At 38.5% G+C, this 22,016-nt stretch overlaps 1 long non-coding RNA gene across 4 annotated transcripts in view; it reads left to right on the top strand.

The window, feature by feature from the left end:
* LOC141572188 (uncharacterized) overlaps positions 1-22,016 on the top strand; it is a 148,721-nt gene that overhangs the window by 58,504 nt on the left and 68,201 nt on the right. The window contains exon 4 of one of the 4 annotated variants that reach the window (XR_012497404.2): positions 21,720-21,859. The exons of the other annotated variants lie outside the window; for them this stretch is intronic. This is a non-coding gene — a long non-coding RNA (uncharacterized LOC141572188). The remainder of the gene's footprint in view (positions 1-21,719; positions 21,860-22,016) is intronic. 4 annotated transcript variants of the gene reach the window in all.

Genomic DNA, 22,016 nt, shown 5'->3' with positions numbered 1-22,016 from the left:
CTCCCTGTATTTATTTCTGTGTATTAGGTAGAGCTGCTGTGTCTCCTGATCTTGGTAGAGTGACCTTATATATTAGGTGTCCTGTGTGTCCCAGTGGCACAGTCTCCATGGTCACCTGATCCAGGTGCTCCAGGTGTGTCGCTTGTGTGGGTTATGCGTGCCCTCCTCTTGTAGTAGAGCCTTGATGTTGGCACATGAGTGGGAGGGATTGATCCTCACACAGATTTTATGTGAGGACAGGCCATGCCTACAGTGGAGGATCTATTCTGTAGCAGCTGACCCTATGGAGCAGGATTCTCTTTATCTCAGCTCTGGTGTCTGCTGAGTCTGCCTGTGGGGTATGTCATTTTTGGAGGTGGTTCAGTGATGTTCTGGTGTAGTTTTGAAGCTGGCCATTGGGTAAGTGGGTTCTAGGGCCTTTTGGGAGGGGCTTTAATGCAGGCCAAAGTCAGGCACTGCCAGTGCCTTACCCAGGGCCTCTTGATATGAGTTACAAAGTGATTTGCAGATGGTTGCCACTTGTGCTGGGCTGGAAGGTGCCTGAGTAAGGCTAAGATGCAAACTGAGTCTGGATGCCAGACTTGGGGCTGCTTAGCAAATGGTATAGGACATACCAAAGCCAGATGCTTCTTGTTTGGAGTTTGTGAACCTTAGACAGATTCTTGGAAAGTCTTCAGTATGAGCTGTGATAGGCCATTTGTATTGAAAAGCCACTGGAAAAAGCTTGGGGGGACTTGCAAGTTGGGTGGGGCTGTGTCTCAGGGAATCACCAGGGTGGAGGGGAATGGCATTAGCCAGTTGACGGAGACTCAAATATGAATCCCATCTGTGCATTCAGGCTTAGTTGGGGGAGGGTTCAACAAAGTAACAATGACTTCTGCCGGTACTTCTGTCTCAGAGTGAGCTGCCTCTCCAGTTCTCGCTCTGTAGCAAGATAATTCAGTTCCTCCTTGTATGTACCTAGTGTCTTTCAAGCTACTGCCCCTGTGCTGGAGCTCAGTGTGAGTCAGTTTGTCAGTGAGTTAATCCACATGCAGGCCATTTAAGAGGAATCCCTGGGACTCCAGCAGCTCTCCATCTCACTCAGCCACAATCTTTGCTGGTTTTCACAGCCAGATGTTATGGGGACTTCTGTTCCCAGCACTGTAACCCTGGGCTGTACCCTACTGTGGGGCTGGGACCCCTCACTCTACAAGTGAGATATCTATCCCAATTTTTAATCCCCACATGTGTGTGTGACCAGCCTGTTCTGTGTCTCCATCCCTCTTACCATTCATGGGGTGGCTTCTTTATATCCTTAGTTATAGGACTTGTGTTCAGCTAGACTTAGGCAATTCTCAATGATGCTTGTTCTGCAGTTTAGTTGTAATTCTGATGTGATTGTGGCCATTCCCAGCATATGTTCCTTTTATTTATTCTATTGCCTATTTCACTGGCTAGGATCTCCAAAATGGTGAATAAAAGTGGTAAAAGAAAATATCCTTTTCCCCCCGGTCATGGGGAAAAAAGGTGCGGTATTTTACCATTTAGTATGATGTTATCTGTAGGTTCTTTGATAGATGCCCCTTATCAGATTAAGGAAAAAAATTCCTATTTCTAGTTTAATGGGAATTTTGTTTTTGAATCATGGATGAATATTGAATTTTGTCAAATGCTTTTTTGTTTCATCTTATGAGATGGGCATATAACTCTTACTTTATTAGTGTGACAAATTAAACTTATTGGTTCTATCAATATTGAACTTTTCTTGTTTTCCTGGGATAAATAGACTTTATCCTAATTTATTACTTTATGTAATACTGGATTTGATTTTTATTTAAATTTAGTATATCCCTCAATTATAATTGTAGGTAACAAACCACAGTAATATTAGCAATATTTGTGATATATTCACTAGTAAAAATGAGATATTTTTATATCTCATTATAGTTAATGCAAATATCTTCAATATTGTTTATACTCACTACTGTATTTATATTGTTGATGGTGGTTATTGTACCCTCTGCTATATTAATGAGTTAAAAAATGTACCTCCTTTTTAAATATCATAAATCTATTTTCTTATGTTTGATAACTGTGTTTCAATACAATTTATTTTATTTGAAATACTCTGTTCATCAGACTGCCAAGGGTATTTATGACACTAAAGTTTAAGAACCCTTGGAGTTAGATCTCAAATTTCAGCCTGTAACATGTGGGATTGGATGGGATTACCTAGAGAGCATAGATAGAGAGGATTAGAGAATGGAGGACAGACCCCCTATATCTCCAATATTTAAAATTTGGTAGAAGAAGAGGGTCCTACTTAGTAGAATGAGAAGTGGGCTAGGAGGACAATGAAATATTGTAATATGAAGAAAGCTTAGAAAAAGAGATTTGGTAACCACATCAAATACTACTGAGAGGTCACAAAAGATGAAGATGGAGAATTGGAGCACTGGCAAGTTTAGGCCACTGATGAGTAGTGGGAACAAAAGCACAGGAGGAGGTCGAGACGTGAATGAGAGGAAGGTAAATAGAGAGAAGAGCATAGGTAACTCTTTTGAGGATTTTTGCTGAGAAACAGTGTAGCTGAAGAAATGTGGAGTCAAGGGAATCCAGGTTGTTTTTTAAGATGGGAGACAGTGATTAAGGCATGGTTGTATGTCCATGAGCACGATCAATTAGAAGGAGAGGAATTTATGTAGAAGAGAAAAGGAATGGATGTGGAAAGAGGTTGGCAGATGGGTCATTAATTAGGTAATGAGGTGGTTCTTTTCATATCATATTTTTCTATGAAGTATGAGGTGAGATCTTTATAGAGAGGAGGAGGAGGAATTAGAGATTTGAGGACTGAAGAGAAGTTTTGAAATAGAAGCCTTGGGGAGTACAATGTTGTATTTCCTAGCGATATATAATAAGATTGTTTTTAGGATAAGTAGTCTATTTGACTTGAGTGTTCTGACACTTGCTAAATAATGCTTATTAGGTATTAGGACTGTCTTCTGCCACTCTTGCCAAGATAAATGTTATAAATTAGTTTCATACGCAAAACGCAGTCTTGGAATAGTTTTTAGTCCTCCCTATTTTAAGGACTGTGTAATTGTTTGCGGGAAAGCACAGGGGGCAGGACAGTACCACAACTGATGATATATTGCTTTCTTCTAATCCTACAATGTCAGATTCTGTAGCAAGAACTTTGTTATGCAGATTATTTAAAAATACTAGAATGTTCAAATGATTAACACTAGACTAGTTTCACAGGTTTTCTCTAAACCACATTCCATCACATCCTCCCCTTTGTATCACTTACCCATCTATCGATTATTTAATCCTTTGGCAGAAGTTTTCATTCATATCTGGCTATTTAACATCTGCCAGTTTCAGTGTGTGGACCGTCACTTCCCATATAATGGACTGAAATGGCATGAACGTTGGCTTTTGACATCTCTAAGTTAACAAGGAGACAAGGGGAATGTCTAATTATTGAACCATTAAAAAAAAAAAAATACATCATTGCTTATTAGGAGACATGGGAAGGGAAATACTGGAAAAACACATGATGACATAACGATGTTTTGGGGAAAGAAGTTAGTCTGTTTTTGGCAGCAGTTCTTACAGGAAATGGCAGATTAGGCTTTGGTTCTTCCTATTTAAGTTTAATTTTTGGAAAACAACATTAACCTAACAACTGGGGCATCTACTTTACCAATGTGCCCCCATATACTGCCGTCCATAGTTCATCATTCTGAAATGGAATTTCTTGGTGACAAGGGGTCTTGGAAATAATACTATGAGTAAGTTTCCAAAAATCTATCACTGACCTGAATCTTGATATCTAAGGCCTAATCCAAGATTATTGGAAGTTGGTATGAATTTGGGGAGTAATTTCTCAGTTTTCTAAAATGGCCCTATATGTATGGTTAGATGCAATGGGTAGGGAGCATGATTTCTATATCATATAATCAGAATTCTAGGGTTGAAATATCCTTAACTTTCATCAGTTTCTGGGTTTTGGTTTTACTCATCAGTACATTTTTTAAAATGTTGGAATGCTGGGAGATAGGGAACAGAAAAATTTGCCTTTTTTTTTTTTTTTTTTTTTTTTTTTGCCAATTAAGAATATTTAAACCAAATGAAACAAGCAGTCCCACCCCCTAGATATTCATCTACTATTGCACAAAAGGACCTAATAACATAGTGTCAGAATAGTTTCCTAAGAAAGAATGCTAGGAAAACTCTCCCACCTTGCCTGTCTTATCCTCACACACTTGGCAACCATGGATCAATTTAAGCATGCAGCTAATGTTCTTCAAGATGCCATCCCAACAGTCAAAAGAGTTTATGTGTAGAAGCGTTTAAAAACAGAGTACACTATTTCTATAAATACTGCTGAAGATTACATACGGTCTTTTATGGCTACATCACATTGTTATTTATGATTATGTGATAAGCACTACTAACTGCTTAGGATATAAAGATACAAGACAGTTCCTGCCTTCAAAGGGTTTACAGTCTAGTGATATACAAGGTCTGACAATTAAGTTCACGAACTTGCCCGTGTGCTTACATTGGCAGCACTGTACAAACAGCTCAGTAAGGTTTCATAACCTTGGTATGTCAGTGTCTCACAGCTGTGTTTGTGTCGACATGTGGCGGTGTCTTGCTGAGTGGCATTCATTATTTTCGTTGCGTGTTTTTGTGTGCCTTTGCAAGAATGTCTGAGCTTGAATTAGAGCAATGAACAAACATTAAATTTCTTGTTAAACTTGGCAAGAATGCACGTGAAATCAGGGACATGAGAGTGCAAGTTTATGGGGATAATGCCATGAAGAAAACGGTAGTGTACAAATGGATTAAATGTTTCTCTGAGGGTAGAGAATGGGTCACTGATGAAAAGAGGTCAGGGTAGCCAGTAACAAGCAGAACTGATGAAAACATTGCAAAAAGTCATAGAATTGTGTGTCAAAATCGTCAACTGACTGTGAGAAGCATAGCAGACCAAGTAAACATCTATAGAGAAACAGTTAGGAAAATCTTAACTGAAAATCTTGGCATGAGAAAAGTGTGTGCAAAAATGGTCTCAAAGGAGCTCACTGATGAACAAAAGCAAAGGAGAGTTGAAGTTTGCCAAGACCTTTTGGAGAGGCAAGATGATGTTTTGGGCCATGTCATCACTGGTGATGAAAATGGGTGTACCAATACAACTCTGAAACAGAGCGTCAAAGCGCACAATGCAAGTCAGCCAATTCTCCACAACCAAAAAAGTTCCGTCAGTCCAAATCAAGAGTCAAAACGATGTTGCTAAACTTTTTTGATATCAGAGGGATTATTCATTATGAATTTGTACCAACTGGACAACTTAACTAAGTTTACTATTTGGAAGTGCTGAAAAGGCTGTGTGAAAAAGTTAGAGAAAACGATCTGAACTTTTCTCCAACAATTCATGGTTCTTGCATCACGACAATGCACCAGCTCACACGGCACTGTCAGTGAGGGAGTTTTTAGCCAGTAAACAAGTAACTGTATTGGAACACCCTTCCTACTCACCTGATCTGGCCCCAGTGACTTCCAAAGATAAAGGAAATATTGAAAGGAAGACATTTTGATGACATTCAGGACATCAAGGGTAATACGATGACAGCTCTGATGGCCATTCCAGAAAGAGTTCCAAAATTACTTTGAAACGTGGACTTGGTGCATAGCTTCCCAAGGGGAGTACTTCAAAGGTGACCGTAGTGATATTCAGAATGGGTTATGTAGCACTTTTTCTAGGATGAGTTCGTGAACTTGTCAGACCTCGTGTGTGTATGTCTGTGTGTGTGTGTGTGTGTGTGTGTGTGTAATATTATATGTCATATTATATATATATATATAATATATGTGTCATCTATATAATATGATATATAATATATATAATTATATGTAATATATATTTAAAATACATGTGGTAAGAGCAATTATAGAATTCAGTACTCAGGGTTCACTAGGGATAGGTATAGGGGGTGTCAGGGTCAGTAAGGCTTTCTGGGTGTAGGCCTTTAAGCCAGGGTAAGTGTGGGCAGGAGCACAAAAACTTTCTAGACATAAAGAACAGCATGTGCAAATAATAATCAACACTATTTATTGAAATTATTATGGGCTAGGCACTTCATAGACATTATGTAAACTGATCCTTATAACAATCCAAGAAGTAAATGTTAATGCTTGTAATTTACCAAAGTTCAGAGAGCTTAAGTAACTGTCCCCAAAGCCACTCAGCTAGGAAGGGGTAAGAGTCTGGGTTGTTGGAAAGTAAGCCAGTTTTATTCGCCCAAAATTCGTGTTTTTAGCAGCTACACTATATGGTTTAAGTATAGTGTGTTAAGGTTTTGTGGAGTTTATGAAACCCCTAAGGCTGCTAAGCTAAGTTTTCCCTTCCTATGTGGGTAATTGGTCCTCTGTCGGAGAAGTAGGACTCTGAATTAATCACCATCAAATGCATTTTGTCAGTAGAGGTTTAGGCAACCAATATCAAAGTAGATGGGCACATATTTTAGCTTCTCATTCAGTGGAAATTAAATTTCAAAATTATATATTTGCCTTTTCTTCAACATTTGGTATAACTTTCTTCCCTTTCAATTTTTTATTGTAATAAAATACATATAACATAAGCTTTACCATTTTAACATTTTTAAGTGTATAGTTCAGTGGTATTAAGTGCATTCCTATTGTTGTGCAACTATCATCACCATCCATCTCCAGAACTCTTTTCAACTTGCAAAACTGAGACTCTGTACCCACTAAACAATGACTCCCCATTCCTTTATCCCCCAAGCCCTGGTATAGTTTTCATGTAATTAATTATTTCTAAAAATAAACAAACAAAAAAACTTGCACAAAGCTGACATAATCAAATAATAACCAAAAAAATCCATTTTTACCCTTGCCCTGTTGACATCTGGCTACACTACTTTGTTATATTTGGATCTGGAGACTAGATCCTAACAGTTTCATTTTATAGTATATTTGCTTTCTCTTTCAGATTCAAGTCACCTACTAGCTATTGTTGTTGTTGGTGGTGGTGGTGGTTTGTGTATTTTGGTCATCTATACTTTGGTAAATAGGGATGAAGAAATACCCCAGGGACTGTTCCCTCACTGTACTGAGGTCCTTTGCAATGTGACTCACACAATCCTGAGGTCCTCAGAAAAGCCAACACTCATAAACTGTCTTTGGGAGCAATGCCTCAAGGATAGCTAGCTTCCCTATAGACATCACAGGCCCTAATGAAGGAAGAAGCATCAGGTTGCTGAAAGGCAGGGCAATTGTTTATTTATCCTCTTCATGTTCCTGGAGGCACTTTGTACCGTGCCTGGTCTGTATTAGATGTTCAGAAACATGCTTATCAAATCAAAATGAATTAAACACAGACTACAGACTATAACGGGACCAAAGGCAGGGTAATTCTCTCAGATTTACCTTGGGAATATTTCCTTGTAGTGATAATACCTCAAACTTTTAAAAGAAGAGGACTTGTGTACTGGTTCCTAGAAATAGCAAGAGAACAGGTGAAATTGCGTTTCACTCTGTAGCCAGTCTTGAATGAAAAATATTATGGAGAACATGAATGATGGTAGAGTTTAAATAGGTAGATTAAGAAGATGAAAAAAATAGAATAAGTTTAAATAAAGTACCAAACCACTTTCTTTTCTCTTTAGAAAACTAGAAAAGGTAATGCTACTTACCTTTACCTATTATGTCTTGTAAGACCCCTTTTCTAGTTCTGTTTAGAGTTCACTGGTATGAATACAATGATTTTGCTTACAGGATTTCTGAGTTGCCTGGTTTTAATCCATTGAGGAACTTGAACTCATTGAGAGCAGGCAGATAGATGATTTCTGAAATCTCTGTATATACCTCACCCATTTTATTGTTTTTCAACATTGAGATAATTTTCAGAAATTGAACTCTATTTTCTCTTTGTTATCCACTAACATTACACCATCGTTCTTAAGTTAATGCCCCAAATTATTGTTATTATTAATAACCCATAACTTAATAAATTCCAAAGAGTGATCACATACTTGGCCTGGAATAGTTATTGTAATTTAGCAAAGGAATATCCTTGATAAAACTTGAACCAAAACCAAATAGGACAGATGGTTTCATTTATTTATTCAACAACTATTTATTAATCATCTGTTACATGTCAGGAATTATGCTAGGCACTATGGACAAAGAATTATATGTTCCTGACCTGGAGGAGCTCACAGTTTAGGAGGTGGGGAGAGGGTAGGATAGGGAGCTGAAAAGGTGGGCTAATCGTTAGGCAGTTTAATACTAGAAAAGAAGGTAGTGAATGTTGAGTCAGAGTGAACCATAAACAAGGATTTATTTTCCTTCTTTGATATGGTTATTGGACTAGTAGACCAGGAGGTACTGCAGGAAATATATCTTTATTTTAGTAAACCATCATAGTTTCTTATTACCAGACATGACACCTCAGTAAAATATTCTGGTGAGCAAAACTGAAAAACATGGACTGAATGATAGCACAGTGAAGTCAAATTTATGTTTGGTTGCATATCAAAAGGGTGATTAATAACTAGGTCATTAATAACACAGAGGGATGTCTTTCATGGTGCCGTGGGGCTATGTCCATGACTCTGTCTTCTTCAGTAAACCTAGTGAAGATGTAAAAGGTATGCACATCAAATCTACAGACGACACAAACCTGGGAGGGCGAGGGTGGGCTAGGGCAGGGGTTGACATTTAGATTTAAAGTAATCCTAACAAGTTGGAATGATAGGCTTAAAGCAGATGAAATGTAAGACAGAAAAAACAACAACAACAACACATAAAAATTGGTTGCATAGTATAGGAAGAAACTTGAATAACCGATAATTCATATAACAAAATTTGGAATTTTTAGTTGACTGCAAGCTCAATTTTAGCCAATAGTTTTTATGGCAAGTAAAAAGTTAATGTATTTTTATGCTACGCTAGTAAAAATGTAATGTGACGATATGCTTGTGCATACTGCTAGTTTAGCAAATATCAAGCTATATTAAAATTATTTGTATTATGTTTCTCTGACTAGATTGTGAAATTCTTGAGTGTAGGAATTCTAACTCATTTATTTACATGTTCCCAGGATTTAGCTCAGTTCTTGGAATATAGTGAATGTTTGGGAAATAATTGTCAAGTGACTAATGAGTAATAATTACATGTTTAGGCTGCTCTAAGCACTTTAATGTAATTAACTCATTTAAGCCTCTCAATACACCTATTGAGGGAAGGACTATTATTATTTCCATTTTATAGATGAGGAAATTGAGGCCTCATATGTCATTTATGAAGTAGAGGGCATAGAAAAGCAAAATACACAAAAACTTTCAAAACCTCAATATAGAAAACTGTTTCAAATTTCTCCCTTCAAGCCTTTTCCAAGACGCAAGTAACTTGTCCAAGGTCACACACGTATAAGTGACAGAGCTGAGACTTGAATCTCCGAAGTTTAGCTGTTAAGCTTAGGTTCTTATCTACTTTGTTTTACTATAATGTTTATATAATAATATGCTATAGTACTGCATGGTGCAAGGGTTAATGGAGTAATAATGGAGATGATGGAGATACTTTCCTTCCCTTTTTCCCTTCCTTCTTGCCTCCCTCCCTCCCTTTCTTCCTTCCTTACCCTTTTATCAAAAAAGGGTTCAAATCAACTTATAAAAATAAATTTAACAAAATGTTAAAAAAGAGAAATTCCGTCTAAGGGAAAATAAGAGTAGGTAAATAAGACAGAGACATGAAGCCACAAAACACTCATAATGAGGTTCTATCTCCATGGAATGTTTTCTAACTGCCTAACTCCATACTTGTAGCTCCCTTCTCTTATCTTCTATTGCATTTCTTGTCTACATGATGCGTTTGGCACTTTATTGTAGACTTCTAATAATTTTATGAGTATAACTTTCATCCCCTCAATAAGATTGTATACTTCTTTAGGTAAGGACCTTGTTATATTGTCTTTCATATTCTTTTGGCCCCTAAACATAATTGCTAGATTCGTATTTAATCCTTTATAAACAAACACCGATTGAATTGTAAGGACTTTCAATTATTGGGAGTTAATCAATATCTATATTTTTCCAAATCCTTGTTTCTTCTTTTTCTGTATCTGTCTTCTTGGAACTCCAGGCAGAATTCACCATTCCTCCTCAGTGCTACTGAAAATGACAATTTTCTTTATATTTCTACTCTAATATTTTGACTTACTACTTATTTGTCTGTTGCCCCATATAGACTGGAACTATATGTTGACATACTTATATTCCACTCTGAGGTCAATTCCTAGTAAATCTTAATTTCAGTAAATAAACATGGGAAGGGGGGAAAGAGGAAAGGGAAAGAAGAAGGATGTTTTTTTTTCCTTTTGGCCATTTGATTGTTGATCATCACCAGAAAGACAGTAGAAGAAATAATGTAGGTGACAAAACTTTGCATTTTAAAAGAGTCTTAATGAGAGCAAAATAGTTGAATTATTTGCTCTAATAGGATTTAGGAATTTGTGTCTTTTCCTTTTCTCTGCCCCCTTTCTATGATGAGCCTAGTAATTAAGAGTCTGGAGCCTTACTATTAATATCTGGATTCAGATGCAATACTACTACTGCGTAGGTATATGACCTTGGGCAAGGCATCTATTTCTCTGTGCCCCAGACTCATCATCTATCAAATAGGGGTTAATAAAAACATTTACCTTGTAGGGTCACAGCATGAATTAATTAAATATGTATGACTTAGAAATAATTTAGAATGGTGCTTGGCACACAGAAAGTACCATAAAAGCATTTGCTATTATTATGATGCCTGTTTTTGAAAGACTGAATTTCTTGTATTACAATACAAGTTTGGAATTCCAGCTACTACTAAAGCATCAACTGCTAGTCTGGGAAGCCTTGGAAACACTCCACTGGACTCACTTTTAGCCAGGGCACCCTGCACTTCCTGGAGTGATGCTGGACACAAAAACAATGCTCATAGAAGATAATGAGGTACCACGTGACTGCAAAGTCAAGAATGTCTAATCCCTAAGAACACCCAGAGGAACTTGGTTTAGATTACATTTGTCCCAAGCCTGAGAGCATAATTGGTATGAGGCAGGCAAAGGTCCAACTAATGGGTGGCCCAGGCTGTGGAGAGGAGATCCTGGGGATGGGAGGATGAACTCCCTGACTCAGCTATGACATTCTTGACAGCTGGACACAGGAGCTGGCTCCAGGACCCGAATCCAAGTTTACAAATTCCTTAAGTTAAAAGTAATAGAACAGAGGCAACTGAAGCCATGCTATGTTTTTGCTCTTATAACAGCAACTTAACTTGGTAGAGTCTTTTGAAGTTTACAAATGCTCTTTCCGATGTATTATCTCGTTAATTCACTTAATTCACCTGTAAAAGGTAAAGGGCAGATATCCTCATTAAAACTTCATAATGCAAAAATAAATGTTAAGAGGAAAATACAGATTCACTTATCAACCCCAAAATCATTTCCAATCTTTCTCCTCTTCTCCAGTGGAGTACAGTTTTTCTTAGAGATAACATCCTGGATCTAGAAGTAGAGAAACAAGTTAGGGAAAATGGAATTATTGAAAGGGTCATCTCCACTAAGTGAGAAGAAGAGTAAAGGCACCAGAAACATGACTCAAATGTTACAGACTTTGACTCTCCACCCTCAGCTGGTAAAGAAAGTCATGACAGACACAACACCTCCAGCCCTGTGGTTTGCTGCCTCCAGCCTACCCCAAATTCTGATTAGAATCCAATCCAGCTCAAGCTGCTCAGAACTGCCTACTGACTAATGCAGATACTCAGTAGGAAGTGGTATTTGAGGGATAAATAGGGCAGCAAATTCAATTCAGTTCAATTTACTTGAATTAAATTCAGTTAAACATATACAAGTATTTATTGAGCCCTTTATAATACAAGTTACACAAATGTGCTAATCCATATAAATGAACTAGATTCAGGATTGGGGGTACAAATAAATTAATATAAGGTATTGTTTCTGCCTTCAAAGAACTCACAATTTAATGTGATAGACTTACATAAAAACTATTAATAAGAGCCAGACTGTAGGGTGTCTTATTAGTGACATAAAATGGGCTGTGAAGGCACAGAAGAAACTGATTATTTCTGATGGGGCAAGACAAGAGCCCTGATGTACAATATCTCATTTAATCCTGTGAAGTCATCAAGGTGGAAACTGATTATCCCCATTTGAGAGACGGAGTAACTGAGTCTGAGAGACAGGTTGCCCAAAGTTATGCAGAAAGTAAGTGAGTGAACGTAGACTTGAACTCAAGTCTTCTGAAGCTAAAGCTTGAGTTCTGTTCATCTCATCACAATGACGATCCTAATCTAATTGGGGATCTATAAACTCCCATTATAGGGCTCTGAAACCCCACACATTCCATGGGGAGGCAACGCCTTGTCCTTACATGGGTCTGGAGCTACCCTGATGTTACTTATAGTGGGAATTACAATATTTCAATGGACTTGTGCAGCTGGATTACAATAAAGGCCATAGTAGGGAAATATAAATCCATAATTTGAATATACTTAATAAGAAAGAGGCACAATATCCCAGAAATCAGTCCAGGAATGGGCTGTTCCCTGCTCTCACATAGTGCTTCTATATCTGCAACCCCTGGTGAAACCCCCAGCACTACGGCAGGCCTGGGAAGTGGTTTCTCAGTGAGAACAAATGAGTGGCTGCTGAACTGTGTGCCTGTTTCAGAGCCATCATTTTGCAGACTCTTTATTTGCAGCACTCACCTTAGGAAGCTAATGTTTCTAAGCGATGCCCTGGCAAACTGCCAATTGTTTTGGCTTATCGTTAATATGTGCTTCTGATTTGGTTACCATGGTCACAGGAAACTCCAGAGTTGGCTCTCACTCAAATCAGGGGTCCCATTTTTTAATTCATGGTGAATGCTGCACTCTGACCTTACTTTCTAACACGGTCCCATCCAAGCGAGGACCCACACCCTATGCATTGCAGTCTTCAAGGGCAGGGGGTTAGGTAAGGGAGCCCTATTTTTAAAACATGTTTTACTGTGTACTTTTATAATTAAGTGAAATGTTACCTCCTAAAAGGAAAACAGGATATTTATTCCTTCTAGGAGCTTGGGACATGCTTCAGGTAAGAAGAGTCTTTTACCTGGAATGGGGAGCACCTCACCTCCAAGGGGAAAATTCGTTTGCTTTGCATTTCTCCTCCCAAGTAATCAGAATTCGACACAATTATTCTCCTTCATCACTACAGAGTGGGGGATCCCAAATATCGTGACTTGTCTCTACTTTGTCTATCATTACCGTAGGCAGAATCACCACCAGCCCATGAAATTAGTTCCCCTGTCAGTTGGGTGACCTTTAGAACTGCCCACCTTCAGAAAAGTGCCTGGGGAAGCCTTAGCCCATTCTCGTGATTAGATGCCTAGCTGTCTTTGCCTGTGATAAATCAGGCATTCAGATGCTATGAGCATTAAAATAGGCATGTGCTTTATGCACAATTCATTCCTCCTTTCTCCCATTCTGCTCAAGCTACTCAGGCAGGGGGTAGGACATTGTTGGTAGGGCCGTTAATGCACCCCACTGCTCCCTTTCAAAACTGCCCTTGACATTCATTTTCTACCAATTTCCTCTGCATATAAGTATTGCATAGGGCAGGTGAGGGATCCACTTAGAATGACTGGTCTTGGGCCCACCAACAACTTTTTGGTAATGATGAAAAATGCTCTTTCTCATCATACATATTATTAATATTTTGATTTATCACTGTTTGCAGTGGCTTCATTTTGTTCTTTCTAGAAAAAATTATGGAGAATTCTTGTATTCTGGGTCTTTAAAATAGGAACCCTTTATTTGGTTCCCCTAAAACCCAGGCAGCAGGCAACTCTGGCAGTCCCCCAGAGCAAATAATGACTCTGTATTTCAATATTCATTCTGAGCACTGTTTATTCCCTTGGGCAGTCAGGCACATGGCTCTCTGGAAATCAAACAGCAATAAAATCCAGTTTGAGCTGGTCAAAGTTAAGACATTTCAGGGAATGTAGGCTTGTTTTTTCTACAAGCATAAATCTGACCACATCACTGTCTGTAGCTTCTCCTCAAGGACAACAAGTAAAGTTACCATATTCAGGAATGGATCCAACTTAAGAAAAAAGGGCTCAAATTAACTGCTTGCTTGCTTGACAACCCAAACGTTCCCGGGATCCAGAGTCACAGTAAGGACACCTAATGAGGAAAGAATAGGTAGCAATTCTTATTTGCCTGCAGCCTGATTTGGGGAAAGTTTAATTTAGTGCTTGTGTGGGTGAGCATGTGCAAGTTTGCAGAATAACTCACATTAACTGTTTATTTACTTGTCCTTTTGGAATTTGGCAAGCAGCCTGGTAGCTAGGCATTGGCCAACACTTAGCAAAAGTGGGAAGTAATGAAAGTTTTATTTTAGACAACCTTACTGCCTCTTTCTGCTCCTTCTTTCCACATCTGTGGCATCCCCTCCCCCAGATGCCCTGAGCTATAGTATTTTTTTTCTCTCTCTCTCTCAAAATTTGCGCTGGAAAGAATCTGAATAACTCATTTGTCCTAAGTTATGAGGCATCATCCCAGTGGGACAATAATGTCTTTTTTATTCAGCAGTATTAGAAAATGAGGCATACTACATAAATAAAATTTCCAGATAAATGAAAATTATACTTTTAAGTGCCAATTTAAAGCATTAATTGGCTTGTAGAGGAACATTTAAAAATGCATTATGTGTATCACTATCTTCATACACTGAGGATATTAAAATAATAGTTGACCAATTGTGTATCATTTTACGCATTACAAAGTGCTTTCACATACATTTTTTCATTTGCTTTGACATTTTTTAAAGAAAGATGTTGGGTTCATATTGTGATATAGGAATTATTGTTTCAAGTATGAGTTGCTACACTAAAATTCATTGTCACTATAATACAATGATGTCTTTCAGGCCCATGCATGGGTATACATCATTTGCCCCTGTTTGTTTGCAATGCTTGCTGGGTCTCTGTGGGTGCCACCTTTACAGTCAGCTCCTATTTCTCATTGCTGCAGAACCTGTATCCAGCAGTTTGAACCATCCAACTTGGTTTACTATTCCTCCTTCATCTAAGTGCTTCAAACCTCCTATGGGCTGGGAAACCAGAAGAGTTAGCTTATTAGACTAGTGTCTAAAAATAAGACCAAGCAAGTTATTCATTTATTTTACTTTGGCTTTCAGAATGACTTTATTTTCAAGTTATAAAGCTTTGAAATTCTCCTCTCTGACCACATTTTCTCAGACTACGACCCTACCCTAGTTTTCATATACAGTACTTCTCTAACCAGACTGGACCTGATTGTGGGCCAAGCCTATGATGCTTTAATTAGCATCCCCAAATCTCTGCGCTTCTGAGGAAGCCCAACTACCAGGCTCCTCTGATCTTGCCCCCGGGCTGCTGACCGTTCCTGGGGGAAATTCAGGAAACCATGTTGAATCGTACATTGTAACTTAAAAACTTTGTAATACATTATTTATAGAAATGTAGAAGACGAATTTTGGAATGGTCCCTTCTCCCATAAAGGATATAAACCACTAAACACTTGTAACCTCTGTAGTCCACTCAATCTCCGTTTGGCAGTTTGATACATTTTCTTTCAGTCCTTCTGTGTGCATATGTGCGCATGCATGTGTATTTATGTGCATTTAAGTAACACTTTTAATTTTGTGTTTTTCTTTTTTTCACCTAAGTTGATATCATTGGCGTATTCGCCTGTTATATATTTTTTATACCCATCATGTCTCTATTATTAGATATTTAGCTTCTAATGGTTTTATTATAGCTTGTGATATTATAAATAACACTGCCAAAACAACCCTTTTATACATATACATTTTCTTTAATTAGGAATAGCTTCTAATTAACTCCTAGAGTTAGAATTACTAATCAAATGGCAAGAACATTTTAAAAACTTGAAGTCTCTAGAATCTTAAACCTCTCCTTCATTTAAATTTTTATATTTTCCTATTAAATATGCTCACTAACTGAACATTTATATTGTGTCTACATTGTGTGAGGTATTTGGGAGAAAAAGAGACATAATACATGGTCCCCAACCTCCAGGGACCCTCAGTTCAGAGTTACCCTGTGATCAGTGCCACAATGAGGTATTGACTTGGTGTGCTGATGACACAGAGGAGAGAAAGTCGGTTAACAAGAGACCAGATGTTTGCATTAAAATTTGAAGACCAGGCAAAGGCACAGTTCCTGGAGAAGCATGTTATGCTCAGCACATTGCAAGCACTTCATTTTCATTTGAACATAGTGGGGACCAATACAATAAGAGCACTTGCTACAATTGATGACAAGCTAGGTATCAAGTACTTGGCAAGTATTTTATAGACATCATGTCCATCAATCTTCACAACCTGCGAGATGGGTATTATTAGCCCCATTTTACAGATGGAGTTAGTAATTGAATACTTATAAGCGCAGACCAGGTAATTGAACCCAGGTCCACCTGACTGCTTAGCTGATGCCGTTCCTCATCGTGCTTTACTACCAGCTGGATGCAAAGGGCATCTGAGGTAAGGAGGGACCAGCTCATAGACATCTTTACAGTTCATGCTAAACTATGGCTTTTTTCCACGAAGCAAATTCCCTCTTTTGTGCTCTCCTGCACATACTTCTATTGCAGCACTCATTATACTTATTCCTAGTGTCTGTTGCCAAGTATGTCTCTCTTATTAAGCTGAGTTCAGTTGAATATAAAGACTGTCTCTTATTTATATTTATCTTCCCAAGCTCAGGACCTAGCAAAGTGCAGGGATGAAATCAATGTGAATGAATGAATGAATGTGTGAACTTTTAAGCCAGATCATTGTTGTGCTGCAGCAGGCTCCTCTGGCTTGCAGTTGCCAGCGTTATATTTTCAGGACTTATCTGAGCTTGTTAAACATAATCATTATTAAAAATTAAATGACATAAACTTACAATTAAGTTTATTATATTAAAAACAAAGGTAACAAATTGTCAAAAGTCATTAACTTCTTAATTATTCTACTATTATCTGTACTCTTGCGGTTATTGCATTGATTGCCTCTGAATGGTGGAAATATTCTACAATGGTGAGCATCTCTTCTAACTCTGTGTTCACGTTGTAACAAAGCTGTCTACAGTGCCAACCTTCTCTTCTTTGGAAACTCCTCCTTAGCTTTTGTGACTTTCATTGTGCTGGTTTCCTTGTTTCTCTGACTATTCCTTTTTCTTTTGCTTGTTTCTCTCTATCTTCCTGTCTTTTAGAAGTTCTTTCTTTGGTCCTCCTCTTCATCTTCTTACCTTTGGTGATTTCACCTCCTTCTAAAGTGTCAACTACTATCTCTGTAGAAATGACTTTCCCATTTAATATCTCCAACCCATCTTCTCTTTTTGGCTCCCAATGCATATTTCATTTCCAGCTAACTGCTGGGTTTCCTGAGCTAGATATTCTAGAGTGGGTGCAGCTTAAACTGCACCCGTTACATGCCTGAGACCAGCCCTCACCCCTCGCTGCTATTCTGACTTCCATGGTTATGTTGATTGCAACGCCTTCATTTTACTTTGTTAGCTGGGCTTAAAATCGTAATGTCATCCTATATCCTTTCTCTCATTTCCCCTGACATTTTCCTTAAAACCTTCATTTGATAGTAGTCTTGCTTATGTTCTCCTTCCCAATGAGTGCTGTGCAGGTGTGATAGCCTGACCACATTTTGCCTTGTACTGCAGTTACTTACGCACTTGTCTTATACTTCTTAGATAGCAAGTCTTTTAAAGGGCAGGAACTAATTTTTAGACTTCTTGGTATTCCTTAGAGCATTTAGTAATACTATACATACTAAATGCTTTATCTGTATTCATTGAACTTAATTGAGTGAAAGCCTCAGGGAGTTTTCTTATGATTAAATTGTACAGACTTTATGAATATATTTTGGTGTTTTAAATGCTTCCTTCGACTAATTTCAAATTCTTGGCTAGGGCTTGCATAATTTAGATTGACAGATAAATAACTTCAAAGTAAGAGTCTGAACGCAGTAGGATAAATAATGGACCCCCCAAAGATGTTCACATCCTCATCCCCAGAGCCTATGAATATGTTATCTCACATGGCAAAAAAGATTTTGCAGATGTGATGTTAAGGATCTTGAGATGGGGAGGTTATCCTGAATTATCAGAGTGGGTCCGATATAATCACAAGTGTCCTTATAAGAGGGAGGCAGTGAGTCAGAGTCAGAGAAGGAGATATGATGACAAAAGCAGAAGTTGGAGTAATGTGGAGCCAGGAGCCAAGGAATGCAAGGGTCTCTAGAAGCTGCAAAAGACAAGGAAATCGATTCTCCCCTAGAGCCTTCAGAAGGAATGCAGCTTGACTAACACCTTGATTTTAGCACACAGACTAATTTTGGACTTCTGACCTCTGGAACTATAAGATAACAAAGTTGTGTGGTTTTAAGCCTCTGTGTTTGTGGTAATTTGTTACAGTAGTACTAGAAAACTAATACAAGGGATCTTGCTGGAATGTATATTTTAATATGAGACAAAGCCAAGGAATAAGTTCTTAATTGTGAAATTTCAAGTATCTGTAAACTGGTTGGAGGAGGTTGACTTTGGTTAATGCATCCATATATTTTAAGACTGGCTGGCCCCATGATAAGGAAGTACTGGGCAGGCCTCAGGGACAGAAAGTGTTCAAGTGTGCACGTGCTGTTCTGATCAGGACACAATTCATCTTAACCCCAGGAGTCAAGTTAGCCTTCAGGGAATAAGAAAACAGAGAGCTAGGAGCTTCCCAGAGAGTATTCTTTTCATGAGAGATGAAGAGAGTAGAGACTAAAGTGTGAAGTTAGGCCTATGATGCAACTACCTCATGGCTGAGCTGGGACCAGAATCCAAGTTACTTTGGTCCTAGTTCAGTGTTCTTTCCTCTCTTCTTCACTTTAGCCACCCAAATATTCAAAGCACTGTTGAAAACTTTCATCTTCCATTCTTTAACAAGATTTTGACTGATGTGATTCTATTGGTTATCTATTGCTGAGTAGCAAATTACCACAAAACCTAGTGACTTGAAACATTTATTATTTCTCACAATTTCTGTGGGTCAGAAACTCAGAGGTGGCTTCACCGATTGTTTCTGGCTCACGGTCTCTCAGTAGTCAAGATGTTGGCTGGGTGGAGCTGGTGTATCCACTTTCAAAGTGGACATTGGTGCTGGTTGTTGACATGAGGCCTCTGTTCCTCTCCACGTGGACATATTAATGGGGCTGCTTGAGCATCCCCATAACATGGCAGCTGGTTTACCCCAGATCATGGAATCCAACAGAGAGAGACAGGTAAAAGGCTTTCTTTTCATGACCTACTCTAGAACTCACATGACATCACTCCCATTGTATTCGATGCATTAGAAGTGATTCACTAAGTTCACCTGCATTCAAGGGAGGAAGATTCGATTCTACCTTTTGAAGGTATAGTGTTAAAGAATTTGGGGGCATATTTTAAATATGCCCATCATGCTTTACAAACATAATATCTGGAGCAATTACCAACTAACACATATAAGGTGTTTTGCATTTCACAATGTGTTTTCATATTTACTATCTCGATTGAGCCTCACAAATGGTTTGCAAAGTAGGTATTATTATTATTACCCCCATTTTATAGAGAAGGAGATAAGGGTTTACAGACCCTAACACACTTGCCAAGTCTAATCTTTGTGACTCCAACTCAAGTGCTCTGTTTTATCCTTCACTTTTACTCTTTGTTTCTCCAATACCAGTGTCCTTATGGAGCAAACACAAGAAGAATATGGAGTATGTCATATTTTCTACATGCTTTCGTGGCTCATTAAGAAGCAACCTTCAAATGTAATGTTCTATGTGAACAAATCAACATACATTTTGACCTTTAATCCATTTCCCCCCCTCTCCTCTTCTTGTTGTCCTCCCCTGCAGTGAACAGATGCTCCAGTAAGATGGTCATACAGAATCTTGCTATGGCTGTCAATTATTGGGGTGCTCAGGGCCACTAGAAGATAAAGAGTGTGGTTCATAATAGGGCATAGATTCTTCCTTCCCTCAAAGCAGGTGTGCCTGGTGAGAAATAGGTGTCATCAGTTTAATTCACATGGTCACCTGCTTCTCCTTAAAGTCCAATAACTCTATCAAGGGTAAAGAAAGGAAAAGCAATGTTTATTGATCATCTGAGATGTCCCAGATATGGTGCTAGTTGCTTTACATATTCGTGAGCTCCTTGAGGGTAAGACTTATTCATCTTTGTTTCTTCCTTCTCTTCTCCCAAACAGTGGAGTTCCGTTGGGCTTGGTTTTTACGCTTCTTTTCTCCATCTATACTAACTCTTAGATGATCTCATCCACTCATGGCTTTAAATGTCATCCATATCCCAATAGCTCCCAATTTATATCATCAACCCTAATCTCCCCCGAGAACTACATACTCATTCAGATACCTATTAGACATCTCTGCTTGGTGTCTTAAACCCAATCTGTACAAAACTAAACTTTTGACTTTTTTTTTGGTTAAAAAAAAATTCCTTCCTGGTCACAGTGAATGATGCTAATGTTCATCCAATTGCTCAGACCAAAAAACTTGGAGTCCTCTCTGACTTCTCTCTTCTTATGCTCACATCCAATACATCAGAAAATTCTATTTTATAATGTTAATTTTATCTTCAAAATCTACCTCAAATCCAATCACTTCTCAGCACCTCTATCATTACCTCCCAAACCCAGTCATGCTCCTCTCTCCTGATCTGTCCTAATTCTGCCTGCTCCCTTTCTCATCTGCCTTCCTCCAGTCTATTCTCCATGCGACAGTCAGAGCGATCCTTTGAAAATACAAATCTGTGTCTTGTCATTCCCTAGTCAAGATCCTCTAGTGGCTTCCCACAACACTCTGAACGAAATTTAAACTTCTTCCCAGTGCCTCCAAGGCCTGACACAATCTGGCCCTTGCCCACTTGTCTGACCCCATATCCTGCCTCACTCACTCTTGCTCACTATGCTTCAACCACAAGGGCAGATTTTCCTTGAATGTGCCAAGTGTGTTCTCACCACAAGCCTTCACTCCTCCTTTCCCCTCTGCTGGAATGCTCGGCCAGATTGCCACTTAGCTTGCTCCTTCATTCCAGCTTCTGCTTACCTGTCACCTCCTCAGAGAGGCCTTCCCTGGCTACTCTATTTAGAGAAGTCATCTCTTCTCCCCTGTCTCTGCCTCTTATCCTGCTTTATTTTCTTTGTAGTACTGATTAATCATTCTGTAAACACATTATACATATTTTTTGGACTCAGTGGTTTTTGCCTAACTGCATCAATAGAACATAAGCTGGAGCTTCGTTTTATTCATTAAGCTAATAGTAGATGTTCAGTAAACATTTTATGAATGAATGAATGAGTGAGTGAATGAATGAATGAATTCATCTTTGTATCCTCATTATCTAATTCCAACTCTGGGACAAAAGAACTGCTCCATGAATGTCTACTTGACATTTGTTTCAGTTAATTCTCCTAACTAACTTGAGATGTAAATATTTTTCTTATTTTGCAGAGACATTGTATAATTTGCCTCAGGCCATGCAACTGAGCAGAAATTTGACTTCTGATCTCTGCAACTTCAGGATTCTGTCATTTCCACTTTCTTCTAGGGTTTCCATTTGCCTGTGCTGCTCTGATGTCTCGGGATGGCTTAGATGACAATGAAAAGGCTCCACTACACTGAGAAAGCTAAGGAGAACTCCGGTGGATGGGATCTGGGTCTCCACAGAAACACTGGGAAACACAGTTGGTAAATTCCAAGTACCAAGTCTTTTCGTGGGTACAGGCAATGCATTCTTGCCACTTCCCTCCTCAAAGAGCTGTTCCAGAGTGCATCCTATGAGTTTTTTCTGGGTAATCAACAAAACACCCTAGAATAGCAATCGGAGGCCCAGTCTAGCAGGCTT

The sequence above is a fragment of the Rhinolophus sinicus genome, chromosome 14 (assembly GCF_057876585.1).
Source record: "Rhinolophus sinicus isolate RSI-liver-muscle chromosome 14, RSI-T2T, whole genome shotgun sequence".
In the NCBI taxonomy this organism is placed as follows: Eukaryota; Metazoa; Chordata; class Mammalia; order Chiroptera; family Rhinolophidae; genus Rhinolophus; species Rhinolophus sinicus.
Note: the sequence above shows the minus strand (reverse complement) of the source record. Positions and strands in the feature narration are given on the sequence as shown.